At 44.5% G+C, this 16,762-nt stretch overlaps 1 protein-coding gene across 1 annotated transcript in view; it reads right to left on the reverse strand.

Annotated features, from left to right (window-relative positions):
- LOC139415947 (astrocytic phosphoprotein PEA-15-like) overlaps positions 1 to 15,053 on the reverse strand; it is a 51,936-nt gene extending 36,883 nt beyond the window's left edge. Inside the window, exon 1 of the mRNA XM_071164140.1 lies at positions 14,681 to 15,053. The gene's annotated coding sequence lies outside the window, so the exon portion shown is untranslated. The remainder of the gene's footprint in view (positions 1 to 14,680) is intronic.
- Between the last annotated feature and the right edge of the window lie 1,709 nt (positions 15,054 to 16,762).

Below are 16,762 nucleotides of genomic sequence, written 5' to 3' on the forward strand. Positions count from 1 at the left end.
TCAAATACAAAGTGCAATATGCAAACATGTGCACAAGCACCTATGCACCTAGTCCTTTAGACTTTACTGAGGAGCTGGACGCATGCACGCACACACACACACAAACGGGGGAACACACCCACAGTAATGTACCTTTCTATAAATTACTAGTATAAACAAATGCCTGAGTGAATTATTCTAATCCTAAATGGACAGGTTAGATGTTGAACATGTCAGGCTGCACAATGGCTGTGTGTGTGTGTGTGTGTGTGTGTGTGTGTGTGTGTGTGTGTGTGTGTGTGTGTGTGTGTGTGTGTGTGTGTGTGTGTGTGTGTGTGTGTGTGTGTGTGTGTGTGTGTGTGTGTGTGTGTGTAGCTCAGTGATTTCCTGCTGCAGTTCTTTGATGAACCCTTCAGCCCGCCTCTCTGCTGCTTTCTGCTTCCCCTTGATCTCTATGAGCTCAGCCGGGCTCATCTCAATTAAGAGCTTCATATCGCTGACGGACTTCAAACTGATCTCTCGCTCGCTGTCTGCTCTACTCTTGCTGAGCTCCACAGAGTGTTTGATCTCCTTAACGTTCCCCAGTTACTCCTAGATCATCTGCTGCATTTCTGCCTTAGCTTTCTTGAACATCTTCTCTCCCCCCAGAGGTTTGTCTGGCTTCTTTCACCCCCCTCTGGGTACTTCAGTGAGCATGTTTCACTCTGGTCAGACTGCAGGTATGTCTGTGGATACATCATCAGAACCAGAGCACCAGGGCCATGATCATACCAAGCACAAGTCCAGGTCTCACCAGGGAAGGAGCTGGTACTGGTAGGGACTGGACCTGAGGCTGGGGCTGGGACAGGGGATGGAGCTGGAGCTGGGGCTGGGGCTGGGGCTGGGGGCTGGGGCTGGGACAGGGGATGGAGCTGGGGCTGGGACTGGGACAGGGGATGGAGCTGGGGCTGGGACAGGGGATGGAGCTGGGGCTGGGACAGGGGCTGGGACAGGGGATGGAACTGGGGCTGGGACAGGGGCTGGGACATGGGATGGAGCTGGTGCTGGGGGCTGGGGCAGGGGATGGAGCTGGGGCTGGGGCAGGGGCTGGGGGCTGGGGCTGGGACAGGGGATGGAGCTGGAGCTGGGGCTGGGGGCTGGGGCTGGGACAGGGGATGGAGCTGGGGCTGGGACAGGGGCTGGGACATGGGATGGAGCTGGTGCTGTGGGCTGGGGCAGGGGATGGAGCTGGGGCTGGGGCAGGGGCTGGGGGCTGGGACAGGGGATGGAGCTGGGGCTGGGACAGGGGATGGAGCTGGGGCTGGGAAATGGGATGGAGCTGGTGCTGGGGGCTGGGGCTGGGGCAGGGGATGGAGCTGGGGCTGGGACAGGAGATGGATCTGGGGCTGGGGATGGAGCTGGGGCTGGGGGCTGGAGCTGGGGCTGGGACTGGGGATGGAGCTGGGGCTGGGGCTGGGGACTGGAGCTGGGGCTGAGGGCTGGGGGATGGGGACTGGAGCTGGGGCTGGGACTAGGGATGGAGCTGGGGCCTGGAGCTGGGGGCTGGAGCTGGGGCTGGGGACTGGAGCTGGGGCTGGGGGCTGGGGCTGGGGCTGGGCTGGAGCTGTGACAGGGGAAGGAGCTGGGGCTGGGACAAGGGCTGGAGCTGGGGCTGGTACAGGGGCTGGAGCTGGTACAGGGGCAGGAACTGGGACTGGTACAGGGGCTGTAGCTGGGACTGGTACAGGGGTTAGAGCTAGGGCTGGTACAGGGGTTGTAGCTGGGGCTGGTACAGGGGTTGTAGCTGGGACTGGTACAGGGGTTGGAGCTGGGGCTGGTACAGGGGTTGTAGCTGGGGCTGGTACAGGGGTTGTAGCTGGGGCTGGTACAGGGGCTGTAGCTGAGACTGGTACAGGGGCTGTAGCTGGGGCTGGTACAGGAGCTGTAGCTGGGGCTGGTACAGGGGTTGGAGCTGGGGCTGGTACAGGGGTTGGAGCTGGGGCTGGTACAGGGACTGTAGCTGGGACTGGTACAGGGGTTGGAGCTGGGGCTGGTACAGGGGCTGCAGCTGGGGCTGGTACAGGTGCTGGGGTTGGTACAGGAGCTGGAGCTGTGGCTGGTGCAGGAGCTGGGCACTTTGCATTAAATTGATCCACAACGCGTAGCTTAGGTCTTCTTTGGAATGGCTCTTGACAGAGTGGACACTTGAACGGGTCACTTTTTCCCAGTGTTTGTTCATTACAGGCCTTGCAAAACTTGTGTCCACATGAGGTGGTGACTGAGTCAGAGAACAAATTTAGACAGAAGGAGATCTCAAACTTCTGTACATACTGGAGACTGTTGAGGTTTTCCATAGCTGGAAACAGAGACAGGCACATATTAGAGACAGGCTTGTGGCTGTTGTTGACTTGATTTCAATGCACTCCTGGTCTGAATGAACAGTCCAAAGTCCGACTACTTGTATCGACACATCAGAAGATGGGTACAGCTCCATGTTCACAACTCTGACAGTAAACATTGATATGGCAAACAGTAAAAAACATTTTTTTTTAAAACAGGAGATATAACTAAAATATATGCACATTAATTTGTAGTTTAATGTCATTTGTAGATCTAGTGTGTGAATTAAAGCACTCTCCTCCCCTTCTCCGTGTCTCTTCCTTCATTCTCCCTCTCTTTCTTTCTCCACCTATCTCTACCTCCACTCAAGTTTTGTGTCACATGCACAAGTACAGTGAAATGCTTAACTTGCAAGTCCTACCCAACAGTGCAGTACTCAATATCAAAATACTCTCTCCTTAATCGAGTGTGTGTACATTATGCTCTTCCTACAGTGAATCTGACGATGTCCATAGGAACGGAATAGTCAGTTGAATTGTGTGGAGTTACTTGAAGAGCTGGTATGAGTAACTAAATATTAACTTCACCACTGTTCTGAAAATTAACCTACCCAAGTCAAAGTACAGCATTGTCCTGATAAATGTAACGTTTAGGGACTGTAATATATATATATTTTTAAAACAGTAACAGTTAAAAGTTAGGACACACCTACTTTTCACACCTACTTTTATTTATTTGTACTATTTTCTACATTGCAGAATAATAGTGAAGAAACCAAAACTATGAAATAACACATATGGAATCATGTAGTAACCAAGAAAGTGTTAAACAAATCAAAATATATTTTAGATTTTAGATTCTTCAAAGTAGCCAGCCTTTGCCTCGATGGCAGCTTTACACAGTCATGGCATTCTCTCAACCAGCTTCACCTGGAATGCTTTCCAACAGTCTTGAAGGAGTTCCCACATATGCTGGGCACTTCTTGGCTCCTTTTCCTTAACTCTGCGGTCCAACTCATCCTAAACCATCTCAATTAGGTTGAGGTCGGGTGATTGTGGTCATATGATGCATCACTCCATTACTCTCCTTCTTGGTCAAATAGCTTTTACAAATAGCCCTTACACGTCCTGGAGGTGTGTTGGGTCATTGTCCTGTTGAAAAATAAATAATAGTCCCACTAAGCGCAAAACAGATGGGTTGAATTATTGCTGCAGAATGCTGTGGTAGCCATGCTAGTAAAGTGTGCCTTGAATTCTAAATAAATCAGAGACAGTGTCACCAGCAAAGTACCCCCACACCATCACACCTTCTCCTCCATGCTTCACGGTGGGAATCACACATGCGGAGATCATCCGTTCACCTACTCTGCATCTCACAAAGACACGGCGGTTGGAACCAAAAATCTTGAAATTGGACTCATCAAACCAAAGAACAGATTTCCACAAGTCTAATGTCCATTGCTCGTGTTTCTTGGCCCAAACAAGTCTCTTCTTATTATTGGTGTCCTTTAGTAGTGGTTTCTTTGCAGCAATTCGACCATGAAGGCCTGATTCATACAGTCTCCTCCGAACAGTTAATGTTGAGATGTGTCTGTTACTCTGTGAAGCATTTATTTGGGCTGCACTTTCTGAGGCTGTTAACTCTAATTAATTCATCCTCTGTAGCAGAGGTAACTCTGGGTCTTCCTTTCCTGTGGTGGTCCTCATGAGAGCCGTTTCATCATAGCACTTGATGGTTTTCGACTGCACTTGAACAAACTTTCAAAGTTCTTGAAATTTTCCAGATTGATTGACCTTCATGTCTTAAAGTAATGATGGACATTCGTTTCTGTTTGCTTATTTGAGCTGTTCTTGCCATAATATGGACTTGGTCTTTTAACAAATATAGCTATATTTTGTATACCACCCCTACCTTGTCACAACACAACTGATTGGCTCAAACGCATTAACAAGGATTAACTTTTAACAAGGCACACCTGTTAATTGAAATACATTCCAGGTGACTACTTCATGAAGCTGGTTAAGAGAATGCCAAGAGTGTGCAAAGCTGTCCCTTTTTTGGTTACTACATGATTTCACATGTGTTATTTCATAGTTTTGATTTCTTCCCTATTATTCTACAATGTAGAAAATAAAGAAAAACCCTGGAATGAGTAGCTGTGACCAAAATTTAGATTGGTACTAGTCAGACCCCTTCACTTTTTCCTCATTTTGTTACGTTATAGCCTTATTCTAAAATGGATTAAATAAAAAATGTTCCTCGTTAATTTACACACAATACCCCATAATGACAAAGCAAAAACAGGTTTTCAGAAATGTTTGTATAAAAAAAAGAATTTTCTTATTTTGCAATGGTTCCTTAAATACAGATGCTGGGAGACAGGAAGCAAGTACAGGGTGAGGATTTAATAATAAATAGACATGAAACTAAAAAAGAATAGCGTCTGGACAAGATAAACAAAACAACATCAATGCAGACATGGGAATGAAACTGGGAAAGTGACAGATATAGGGGAGGCAATAAAGGACGTGATGGAGACCAGGTGAGTCCGATGAAGCACTGGCGCAAGTAATGATGAGCAGCCTGGTGACCTCGAGTGCCAGCGAGGCAGAGCAAAAGCAGACGTGACATATTTACAGAAGTATTCAGACACTTGGATATTAGACTCAGGTCCCACAGTTGACAGTGCATGTCAGAGCAAAAACCAAGCCATGAGGTCGAAGGAATTGTCCGTAGTGATCCGAGACAGGATTGTGTCGAGGCACAGATCTGGGGAAGGGTATCAAAACATTTCTGCAGCATTGAAGGTCCCCAAGAACACAGTGGCCTCCATCATTCTTAAATTGAAGAAGTTTGGAACCACCAAGACTCTTCCTAGAGATGGCCACCTGGCCAAACTGAGCAATATGGGGAAGGGCCTTGGTCATGGAGGGGACCAAGAACCCAATGGTCATTCTGTCAGAGCTCCAGAGTTCCTCTGTGGAGACGGAAGAATATTCCAGAAGGACAACCATCTCTGCAGCACTCCACCAATCAGGTCTATGTGGTAGAATGGCCAGACGAAAGCCACTCCTCAGTAATAGGCACATGACAGCCCACTTGGAGTTTGCCAAAAGGCACCTAAAGGACTCTCAGACCATAGGAAACAAGATTATCTCGTTCACTAAGGTGAAGCAAGGTGGTGGCAGCATCATGCTGTGGGGATGTTTTTCAGTGACAGGGACTGAGGTGCTAGTCAGGATCAAGGGAAAGATGAACAGAGCAAAGTACAGAGAGGTCCTTGATAAAAACCTGCTCTAAGGCGCTCAGGACCTCAGACTGGAGTAAATGTTCACCTTCCAACATGACAACGACCCTAAGCACACAGCCAAGTCAACATAGGAGTGGCTTCGGAACAAGTCTCTGAATGTCCTTGATTTCTGAACTAGTACTTCTAAAACTTGCGGTGCTCTGGTACAAAATGGGCAAGGAGGCCAGCGGAAACGCAGACTCGGCGTGGGCCTTTCTCGCCATTGACATGACTTGCACCTGCGTGTTTCTACCTTATACTGCCAGCTAATGGACGTCAAAAGGCACAGAGCTACGATGCCTTTCATGTGTCAATACCGTAAAACATATATTAATAGCACAGGCATTTATTTTCTTAAATCACTAAAACAACAGGCACTTATAAGAGACAGGCTTCTATTTGAGCCAGGTGTCTATTTCCTCAATGCAGACAACTTTTGCTCATTTGCATAGTTAAAAACTTATTTGGGCTGAGATCCCGCTAACGGGATCGATATGACAACAGCCAGTGAAAGTGAAGGGCGCCAAATTCAAAACAACAGAAATCTCATAACTAAAATTCCTCAGACATACAAGTATTTCACACCATTTTAAAGATACACTTCTTGTTAATCCCACCACAGTGTCCGGTTTCAAAAGCACCACAAACAATTATGTTAGGTCAGAGCCAAGTCACAGAAAAACACAGCCATTTTTCCTGCCAAAGGGAGGAGTCACAAAAATCAGAAATAGAGATAGAATGAATCACTAACTTTTGATGATCTTCGTCAGATGACACTCATAGGACTTCATGTTACACAATACATGTATGTTTTGTTTGATAAAGTTCATATTTCTATAAAAAAATCTGAGTTTACATTGGCACGTTATGTTCAGTAGTTCGAAAAACATCCAGTGATTTTGCAGAGAGCCACATCAATTTACAGAAATACTCATTATAAATGTTGATGAAAATACAATTGTTATGCATGGAACTTTAGATATACTTCTCTTTAATGCAACCACTGTGTCAGATTTCAAAAAAGCTTTATAAGCAAATAATCTGAGTACGGCGCTCAGAGACCCAACAAGCCAAATAAATATCCGCCATATTGTGCAGTCAACAGAAGTCAGAAATAACATTAGAAATATTCACTTACCTTTGATGATCTTCATCAGAATGCACTCCCGGGAAACCCAGTTCCACAATAAATATTTGTTTTGTTCGATAATGTCCATCATTTGAAGATTGACATCATTTTTTAAAATCATTACTGAGTTATTTATTGTAACAAATCAAACATTAAACCTCATCAACAATTAATGATTATTCATGGTAACCTCGTAAACAATGAATTGAAACCCAGCGTTTATTTGAAACAGGCGTTTATTTGCTGAACTTTTTGCTATTGCCCGGCTATTAAAAGGGACAGGCGGCTATTTGAGGCTGCGTTTAATTGTAGTTTTACGGTATGTCCAATTCATTTTCATTGCACTCAAATAATAAATTGACGTTAAAAAAGTAAAGGGATAGAGTTCAGCCCTGCCTATAGACGCCATATGTCATCTGCTGCCTTTTGGCGGTTACTTCACGTTCGTTTTACTGCTAGATAAAAGTAAGCTGATCGGGATGGCTTAACGTGTTGCATCTCAAACAGTTTTCAAAGTGAAATCTTCTCGTGAAAATTGTGGTGATAAGGCATGGAAGACGAATACCTGAGTTTAGGGACCTACATCAAAAGGGATTTAAAATAGCACAACAATTTAAGTCTGAGTGTTATCAACGGAAAGACTGGCTCTGTGGCTGCACTGCTAGCAGCCGACTCTACTGAGGGCCGTGCCAACCAGATGAAACTCAACCTCCAGGCTGGTGCAGACCATCTACCTTTACCAATGCGCTGTTCTGGATTATGAGGGACAATCCGGATGACTGGGATGGTGAAACCCTGGCCATGGCCTCCGGAGTGATGGAATTTTCTATGAAACTGATCATGCACTCTTCCGTGTTCTGCAGAATAAAGAAAGTGATGGATTGCCGTTTTTAAATAGAACCATGAGGAAACCTGTAGGAAATATTATGCTGAAGAACTGAAATTCCCACAGAAGTACATTGTTTCTTAACATTCTTGGAACAATTTGAGAACATGACTTTAAATAGAACCATGGGTAAACCTGTAGGGAACATTATGAAAAAGTACTGACATTCCCACAGAAGAACATTGTTTAACGTTTTTGGAACAATTTGAGAACATCACTTTAAATAAAAGTGAGAGTAAACCTGTATGAACATGTTTTTGTCAAGTTCCTTAAATGTGCTGAGAATGTTCCAAAGCCAAGCAACTATCCATTTTTTATTATGTTTTTATTTTATTTTCACATACACAAGGTGCAGTAAAATGTGTGGTTTTACAAGGTCAGCCATAACAGTATGGTGCCTCTGGAGGGAATTAGGGTTAGGTGCCTTGCTCAAGGGAACATTGGCAGATTTTCCACCTTGTCGGCTTGGATATTCAAACCAGCAACCTTTCGGTTACTGGCCCAACGCTCTAACAGCTAGGACCTGCCGGAACTGCACCATTCCCAGAATGTTGTATGCAAAATAACTATAAGACAACCACGCTCTCACCAACCTCTAAGAAACATATGGTTCTCAGAATGTTATGTGCTAGCTGGGATGTCATTTAATAAATGTCTCATCTCCTATAGAAGGAACGCACGCGCAGGAGGACGATGATTGGATGATTGACTGAGTTTCATTTTCTCTGAATCATATTGCGTCCCCCTTCTCCTCCTACGTCCATGCTGCTGATTCCACTAATGGAAAGAACAAAGTGCACCCACGCACAGACTCACGTGCGCTCACACACACACACACTCCTGTGAATCATGCTGTAAAGTGTTGAGTCACACAGCCATGCTTCTGCTTGGGAGTAAAGTCATACTCTAATTAAGTGTTTATCTCTGCGCCATACTGCTAGGTTAAACACAGATGGTAAAGCTAAGTATGGGTTTGAGCTATTATAGAATAGATATACATCAGATAGAAGAGGGAAGGAGGTCAGTAGCTCAAATACAACTATTAACGTATAGATATAAACTAGATAGAAGGGAAGATGAGTTGAGGTCACCTAGCAGCCCCCACACTGACATCATCAGATCTGAGTGACACTAAACCCTCTTAGGTAATGGATGCCATGAATGATAACTTCCTCCTCTCTCCTCTCGTCCCTTCTTCTCTCTTCTCCTCTCCTCTCGTCCGCCCCTCCCTCTGTTCTCCGATGATGTCTGTAACTGTAGATGACTCAGACACACTCCTCCTTCCCCTCTCCCTCCCTCCTCCATCCCTCCCTCCCTGTTACTCCCCTTCCCTTCTGAAAAGATGTTCTGCTTCCCCTCTCCCTCCCTCCTCCATCTCTCCCTCCCTCCATCCCTCCCTCCCTCCTCCATCTCTCCCTCCCTCCTCCATCCCTCCCTCCCTCCTCCATCTCTCCCTCCCTCCTCCATCTCTCCCTCCCTCCTCCATCCCTCCCTCCTCCATCCCTCCCTCCCTGTTACTCCCCTTCCCTTCTGAAAAGATGTTCTGCTTCCCCTCTCCCTCCCTCCTCCATCTCTCCCTCCCTCCTCCATCTCTCCCTCCCTCCTCCATCTCTCCCTCCCTCCTCCATCCCTCCCTCCCTCCTCCATCCCTCCCTCCCTCCCTCCTCCATCCCTCCCTCCTCCATCCCTCCCTCCCTCCCTCCCTCCCTCCCTCCCTCCCTCCCTCCCTCCCTCCCTCCCTTCTCCATCCCTCCCTCCCTCCTCCATCCCTCCCTCCCTGTTACTCCCCTTCCCTTCTGAAAATATGTTCTGCTTCCCCTCTCCCTCCCTCCTCCATCTCTCCCTCCCTCCTCCATCCCTCCCTCCCTGTTACTCCCCTTCCCTTCTGAAAAGATGTTCTGCTTCCCCTCTCCCTCCCTCCTCCATCTCTCCCTCCCTCCTCCATCCCTCCCTCCTCCATCTCTCCCTCCCTCCTCCATCCATCCCTCCCTCCTCCATCCCTCCCTCCCTCCTCCATCTCTCCCTCCCTCCTCCATCCCTCCCTCCCTCCTCCACCCCTCCCTCCTCCATCCCTCCCTCCCTCCTCCATCCCTCCCTCCCTCCTCCACCCCTCCCTCCTCCATCCACCCCTCCCTCCTCCATCCCTCCCTCCCTCCTCCATCTCTCCCTCCCTCCTCCATCCCTCCCTCCCTCCTCCACCCCTCCCTCCTCCATCCCTCCCTCCCTCCTCCATCCCTCCCTCCCAGTTACTCCCCTTCCCTTCTGAATGGAAAGTAAAGCAACGTGACGCTGCAGGCTGTACTTGCCATTAACAGATGTACTGAGGGATCAGGTTTCCCATTAGGATCTGAGAATCAAAAGCAACCCTGGATCTGTTGGACACAGAACATTATACAGGATATCATTGTACCACCACCAGCTGACACCTGAAACCTGAACTGGGATCAGGTCTTACAGTAAATAACCTGACATCACTTGTTCTGCAACATGTTACAGCTGACTCAGAGTTCGTGTGAAAAACAACATGGGTGAAAGTCAAAGGCTTCACTAACAGGTGTTTCTCCCTCTTTAGTTTCCACCACTAGTGCAGTTAGAGTAAGAGGCTTTGGGTGTTGTCATTAAAGCAAACAGTGGATAATAATATAACGTTTCCATGCCAACGGCCTGTCCTTATCTTCCTCCTGCTTCATTGGTTTATTTCATTATTTCTTTATTTTATTTAACCTTTATTTAACTAGGCAAGTCATTTAAGAACAAATTCCTAGCCAAATATATAAATGCAGATACAAAACGGAAGCTATTTTCCTCCCATGATGCAGCTGGGCTGTTGACTATAATCAGGATTTTGGCCTACATTCAATGGGAAGTAGGCTGTGTGTGTGTGTGTGTGTGTGTGTGTGTGTGTGTGTGTGTGTGTGTGTGTGTGTGTGTGTGTGTGTGTGTTTGTGTTGCAGCTGTGACCCTGGTGCGCTAGTGGGAAGAGGTCATTGCATCCTGTAGCATTTCCTCATTCATTTTCCTTCTATTCTGCTTCTCTCTCTCTCTCTCTCTTGCTCTCTCTCTCTCTCTCTCTCTCTCTCTCTCTCTCTCTCTCTCTCTCTCTCTCTCTCTCTCTCTCTCTCTCTCTCTCTCTCTCTCTCTCTCTCTCTCTCTCTCTCTCTCTCTCTCTCTCTCTCTCTCTCTCTCTCTCTCTCTCTCTCGCTCTCTCTCTCTCACACACACACACACACACACACACACACACACACACACACACACACACACACACACACAGCAGGCCTTGGTCCGGATGTGAGCATTACACACACAGATAAAGGGGTCTGTAATGCTCTAATGCTCTGTTCACTGGGGCTGGCTGCGGTCCAGAGGGGTGTGTGTGTGTGTGTGTGTGTGTGTGTGTGTGTGTGTGCATTGCCCTACCTTCTGCATATTTTCACAGTAGTGTTGTATTTCCAGTGTAACAGGCAAACAGCAGCTGTTGATAAACTGCCAGATTGAGCTCTTGGCATATACACTGACCCTTCTGCACACGTGTTGTACTAACCAATTATTAACTGGCTTTACAGAATAAAAACACTTTATCCAAACTCATGATATAACACAATGCAACAGCTCTGAGACTGAGCTACATGTCTCCATCAACAGACTGTGGTGACAAAACAAACAAACACATATTATATATTATTACACATATTATACGCCCACAGTCAGAAACACTCAATAGATGCCATGTGAAACATTGGTGTTCAGCCAGAGAGGAGAGTACTACTACTAATTTAGCATAGTTGCCAATGACGATGGAATATACAGTACGGTAATGCTGCTATTTCATTGCAGCTATCTCAAGAAACCTTCAGAAAATACCTCATACCAAAACACACACACACACACACACACACACACACACACACACACACACACACACACACACACACACACACACACACACACACACACACACAGCCATCTAACATGTGACCTAAAATGATACAGCTGAGAGCTAGCAGCAAAAGCATTAGGATACGGTATAAGGTATTCACATGTATTACACAAGCACAGCACAAGGTGAAACACACATGCACATACAGACACACACACACCACACAAAATGCAAGGTCTCTCCGTTGCTTCACATTTGATTAGTTCCTCTTCTATTAGGCTAAAGTGAAAGACTTCCATTAGTGTGTGGGTTGTTGTGCTCCTCTGTGCCAGTCAAGGATGTAAATTTGATGGTGTGTGTGTGTGTGTGTACGCATGTGTGTCCCCGTGTGTGTGTGTGTGTGTGTGTCTGCCTGCGCATGTGTGTGAGCGTGTGTGTTTCTGTGTACATTTGTGTGTGACTGAATCACAATAAATCTGGATCCAAATCTGTTCCAGAATGGAATCAAGGTTTGAAAGATTTTGGGGGAGATTTCCAATTCCAAAATTCTCTCCAGAGTTCAACGCAATATAAACAGTTACAGCTCAATGATGTAACACAGGACAAAATGATGTAACACAGGAAAAAATGATGTAACACGGGACAAAATGATGTAACACAGGACCCAACAGGGGGATCCCTTTGAGACAGAGCTTCCTCTACATCTGGCAGAGTGAGATGAACGTGTTAACATTCCAGAGCTATAACGGATACTGTGCATTGTCACGAACACATCCCGACTCCTTACTGTCTGTCGGAAACAAAAAATATGTGCAGAGACTGCCAACACCAATACAGAAACACTGCTGTATCTTAAATCATATCATGACAAAGCATTTCATTTATAGAGTCCTTTCCTTCTGGAAGAGAGTGGGGAATTCCTTAATCCACAAGTGAAGTGAGTCAGTCAGAAAATTCTCAATGGTCACAGTACAGAAAGTTCTGCTCTGATCTGTAAAGCCAAAATAACAACAGGGTGTGTCTCCTGGACGTGGTGGTAGATATGTGACATTGAGTCAGCTTTCTGGTTGAATGATTCTCTGCCCCCCCCTCTCTCTCTCCTCTCTCTCTCTCTCTCTCTGTCTGTCTCTCTCTCTCTCTCTCTCTCTCTGTCTCTGTTTCTGTCTCTCTCTGCCAGGCCGGGCAGTGTGCTCCCATTTGATCTATTGATTTCAGTGTTTTTGCTCGGTGGACAAAATTGGCCAGTGCAGCAGAAATGTGCTTCCCCTTGGCTACTTCCTGTCTGTGTCTGTGGGAATGTTAGTGGTCGAGTGTTTGCAGCAGTCTCTGAGTCAACTAAAAGGGGTTTCAGGAAGACATTTAAAAACATTAAACACAAAAACAACTGGTCCTTTTCTAATAGCACAGATCAGAGCAGAACTTTCTTTGCTGTGACAGTTTAAGTGTTATACCCTGTTACAGAATGACCTTGGGCAATATAAATATTGCCTGTTACCAAATATGTGCTTTTAACCAAATATAATTGGCCTGGTACACACACTCAGGTACAACAGACGTATAAAACATTTGACACGTGTTATGGTAGCCTACAACAGATATTATTTTATGAGTTTATCTGCACACTTTTTTGTACACAAGTATTGTGCACATACATATCATTAGTCAAACTAGTGGAAGTGTACTTGGTATATTTGGAATGTCACTTTTTAGAGGAAAAGCAATGGCAGGAAATGCAGTGACAGGAAATGCAGTGACAGGAAATGCAGTGACAGCTGTCATCCTTTGCTTAACCATGTTTACAGCGTATTCCACCATGTTTGGCTAATTCTTGTACAGAATGGTTCAATCTGGATCACTATACTTACTGTAGGGAGGATCAGGAACCGTATGTTTCATCAATTGTCTCAGAGTAGCATTGCAGATCTAGGATCAGCCCCCCCCCAACCTTCCATTTAATGGTATTCAATATGAGCTAAAATGATAAACCTATATGGCAGCAGCTCTGTAGCCTAGTAGTGCAAGGAAAATATAAACACTGTGCACCAAATCACTGACAGAAATGAGAATGAAATCGAACAAAAATGATATCTTGATGATAATACATCAGTAATGCATTAGTACTAATTAACCACCTAATAATGTTGTTATCATTTCATTACAGTAGTGTTAGTAATAACACTATTGTCTCAATAATCATCCTTATTCATTACAGTATAGCCCAACAGTAGTCATTCAGCAAGCAGTCATTCACTTTTCCCCCAATTTCTCACTCGCGAGTCGTGCACACATTCGTGCATGGTGATGCTGGACTCGCGCAACACTCGGGATTAAGAATGATGTAGGCTCGACATTTTCCCCATTCATTCCTACTCACGAGGCACCGATGAACACCAACTGACACTAACTAGATCAGAGGTTGTTATTTTAATATCGATTATTATCGTCCGACATTGAACATCATAGAACGTTCCAGATGTATGGGTTGCCATTCGATGTTAAAATAAAATATTTTTATTAAAAGGATGGGATTTGATACTACTACACTGTTGGAGTTATGTACACAAGCATTCCTCTACACCCGCAATAACATCTGCTATATACGTGTATGTGACAAATAACATTTGATTTGAAGAGGTTAACCTTGTCTACGCAACAATGTGTAGAAAGCAGGAGTGACAGCCTACACAATATCATCACAACGATTAATCCATAAATCAACTAAATGAAATGGTCCTTAGTTGGAGGATAGGGCCGTCTCCTTTAACGGTTCAACAGTCAGGTCCATGTAAACCGGTTCATTCAAGCCGGGTTCTCTTCCGAGTAACCAGCCATCATTCAAACCAAGGAAAATGACCGGCATTGTTAACTTGTTGGGAAATGTGTCATCATCCCAGACAAAAAAACAACGACAACTAAATGAAAATGAACCATGTCAAGCGTTTTGAAACACCACTATGAAAGTATCATGGTTTATGGTCCATTGTGTGTGGGAATGCAAACATGGTGCAAACATGACGATAGGCTATAGTTTACCGCAAGTCCAATGATAGATTATTGATTATTTGATCATGACAAAGTTCCACAAGCAAAACTACAGCCGAACACATTCGCACACAATACAATATATAACACCAACATTATTATAACATCAAAACGAATGAGTGAAGACAGAAACGAAAAGATGACTTGGTGACTTACCCTGGGTTCTGTGTAGGCTATGAGTCAGCGAAGCGAGAGAGACGATCTGTGTCTGTGCGTAAGAGAAAGTGTTCACTTCTATCACAAAACTTTATTAAAATGTGATTTATATTTGATGTACACGCGTACAATCTTGCTGCAAAGTACTCTTCCTCAGTCAGCTCCTCTATCCAGAATGTAGTTGGTTTAGGATGTTGTTAGCTGTAGACCGCTGTCTTGTAATGGATTTTATTGTATAGCCTAAATATATAAAAGCGATTACAAAAGCAATTCTTATGTTGAAATTATATTGGCTAGTGTGGATAAATGCGTTGTTTTTTTGCTCCAGGCAAGTTTGATCCGTCCGTCAGGTTGTAAGTAGGATAAACTACACAGTCTTGCCGGATCGTGGATGGAAACGCCTTTTCCTACTGGTATTCTGGCAGCAGCACAAACGATGATGTTACTTTGTATGCTAATAAAGAATCCTTCAAAAATAAAAGCCCACATTTCAAAACATTGCAATGTGGATAACTCATTCAAATTATATTGCATGTTAATTAATGGCCACGTTTATTGTGCCAACAAGTGAATGCAATAAGTAATTTGAGAAAACAAATTTAAAAATTATGGTTTTAAAAACATGTTTTAAGGCCAATGATGAAAAAAATGAAATTGGACACTGGTATGTTGAGAAAATGGGACTGTAGAGAGAGAACTGTTCTACCTGTATCAGCTAAAGTGGGTGGAGAATACTCAGTGGGGTCTAACTAACCAAATATGTGTCGTTTTAGAGGGGGACTGTGTCATACATACCCAGCAGCACTTCCTTGTCCACCAATCCAGAGCCTCCAATGCAATACAATGTAATATACTTTACATGGGATACATATTGACTTGAAGAGAGACAGCTTTTCTACCTGTTTCAGCTAAAGTGGGATGGAAAATACTCAGTAGAGTTTCTACTCTCTACTAACCAAATATGGTTGGTTTTGGAGGGGGACTGTGTTTTACACGTATGTATTTAGTCATGCATGTTATATGAATTCCAAAACAATAAATGAATCTACTGTTGTTCTGTTGAATATCAGTTGTAAAGACTGAACACTTTTATGTTGTTGCTTACTTTGTTCTCCCAGCGTGAAATAAAATGTAAACAAAGACACAATGTCAATGATGGACTGACATACCTGTTAACGACCTAGATTAACCTAATGGTGATGGTAATAGACTAACCATTACACATTGAAATCAGCCTAAGGCAAGCCCTGACATGTGCCAAAAAAATGCATCAAGTCAATCGCTTGACCTGACAAATAAAATGTTTTTTTTGTGGTAGTATCCTAGGAAAATCATGTTGCTATCGGTTTACATCACCTCAATTATGCAAAGCCTTCCAATGATTTACTTAAACACACTTTGGTCGCAATCAAATCAAAGGTTTGCCTCTTGGACTGATTCATAGATCATTGATCATCTCTCCAAATTGCAATTTGTGAGAAATACAAGTGATTATTACTTGGCCTTTGTCTTATTAAAATCTTCCATGTTTAGCATTCCACGAACAAAGACAAAAGATTCAACATTATTTTCAAGCAAATGATTACAAAGGGAGAAGCACCACACACATGCAGTGAAATGTGCAGCAGTACTCAGTAGACAAACAATTTACACCGGCACTCCAGATATTCTTGTACTTTTTGTTACTTGTGTAAGGTCAAAGGTCACCACTGTAATTTAAAACCCTGTATCCCCATTTCGCTTTATTGATCTTCTAGCAGTTTTCAATGAGAGGTTGACCTACAGATTGAGCTCAGTAATCTGTCATTCAGGGATAAAAGCCAAGAAAGGACACTATTGGGCCCAGTTTATATTTGACTCATTTAAGATTAAGACTTTCTCTATAGAAGACCCAAATATTGCGGCCACTGCAACAGTTATACACTTACCGGACAGTTTATTAGGTAACGCACCCCATTCATGAAAATGGAACACACCTACGAACAGTGAGTCACCGGGCGTGGCTTGCTATATAAAGCAGGCTGACAGGCATCGAGGCATTCAGTTCAATCAAATCAAATCAAAGTTTATTGGTCACATACA

The sequence above is a fragment of the Oncorhynchus clarkii genome, chromosome 9, assembly GCF_045791955.1.
Source record: "Oncorhynchus clarkii lewisi isolate Uvic-CL-2024 chromosome 9, UVic_Ocla_1.0, whole genome shotgun sequence".
Taxonomy (NCBI): Eukaryota; Metazoa; Chordata; class Actinopteri; order Salmoniformes; family Salmonidae; genus Oncorhynchus; species Oncorhynchus clarkii.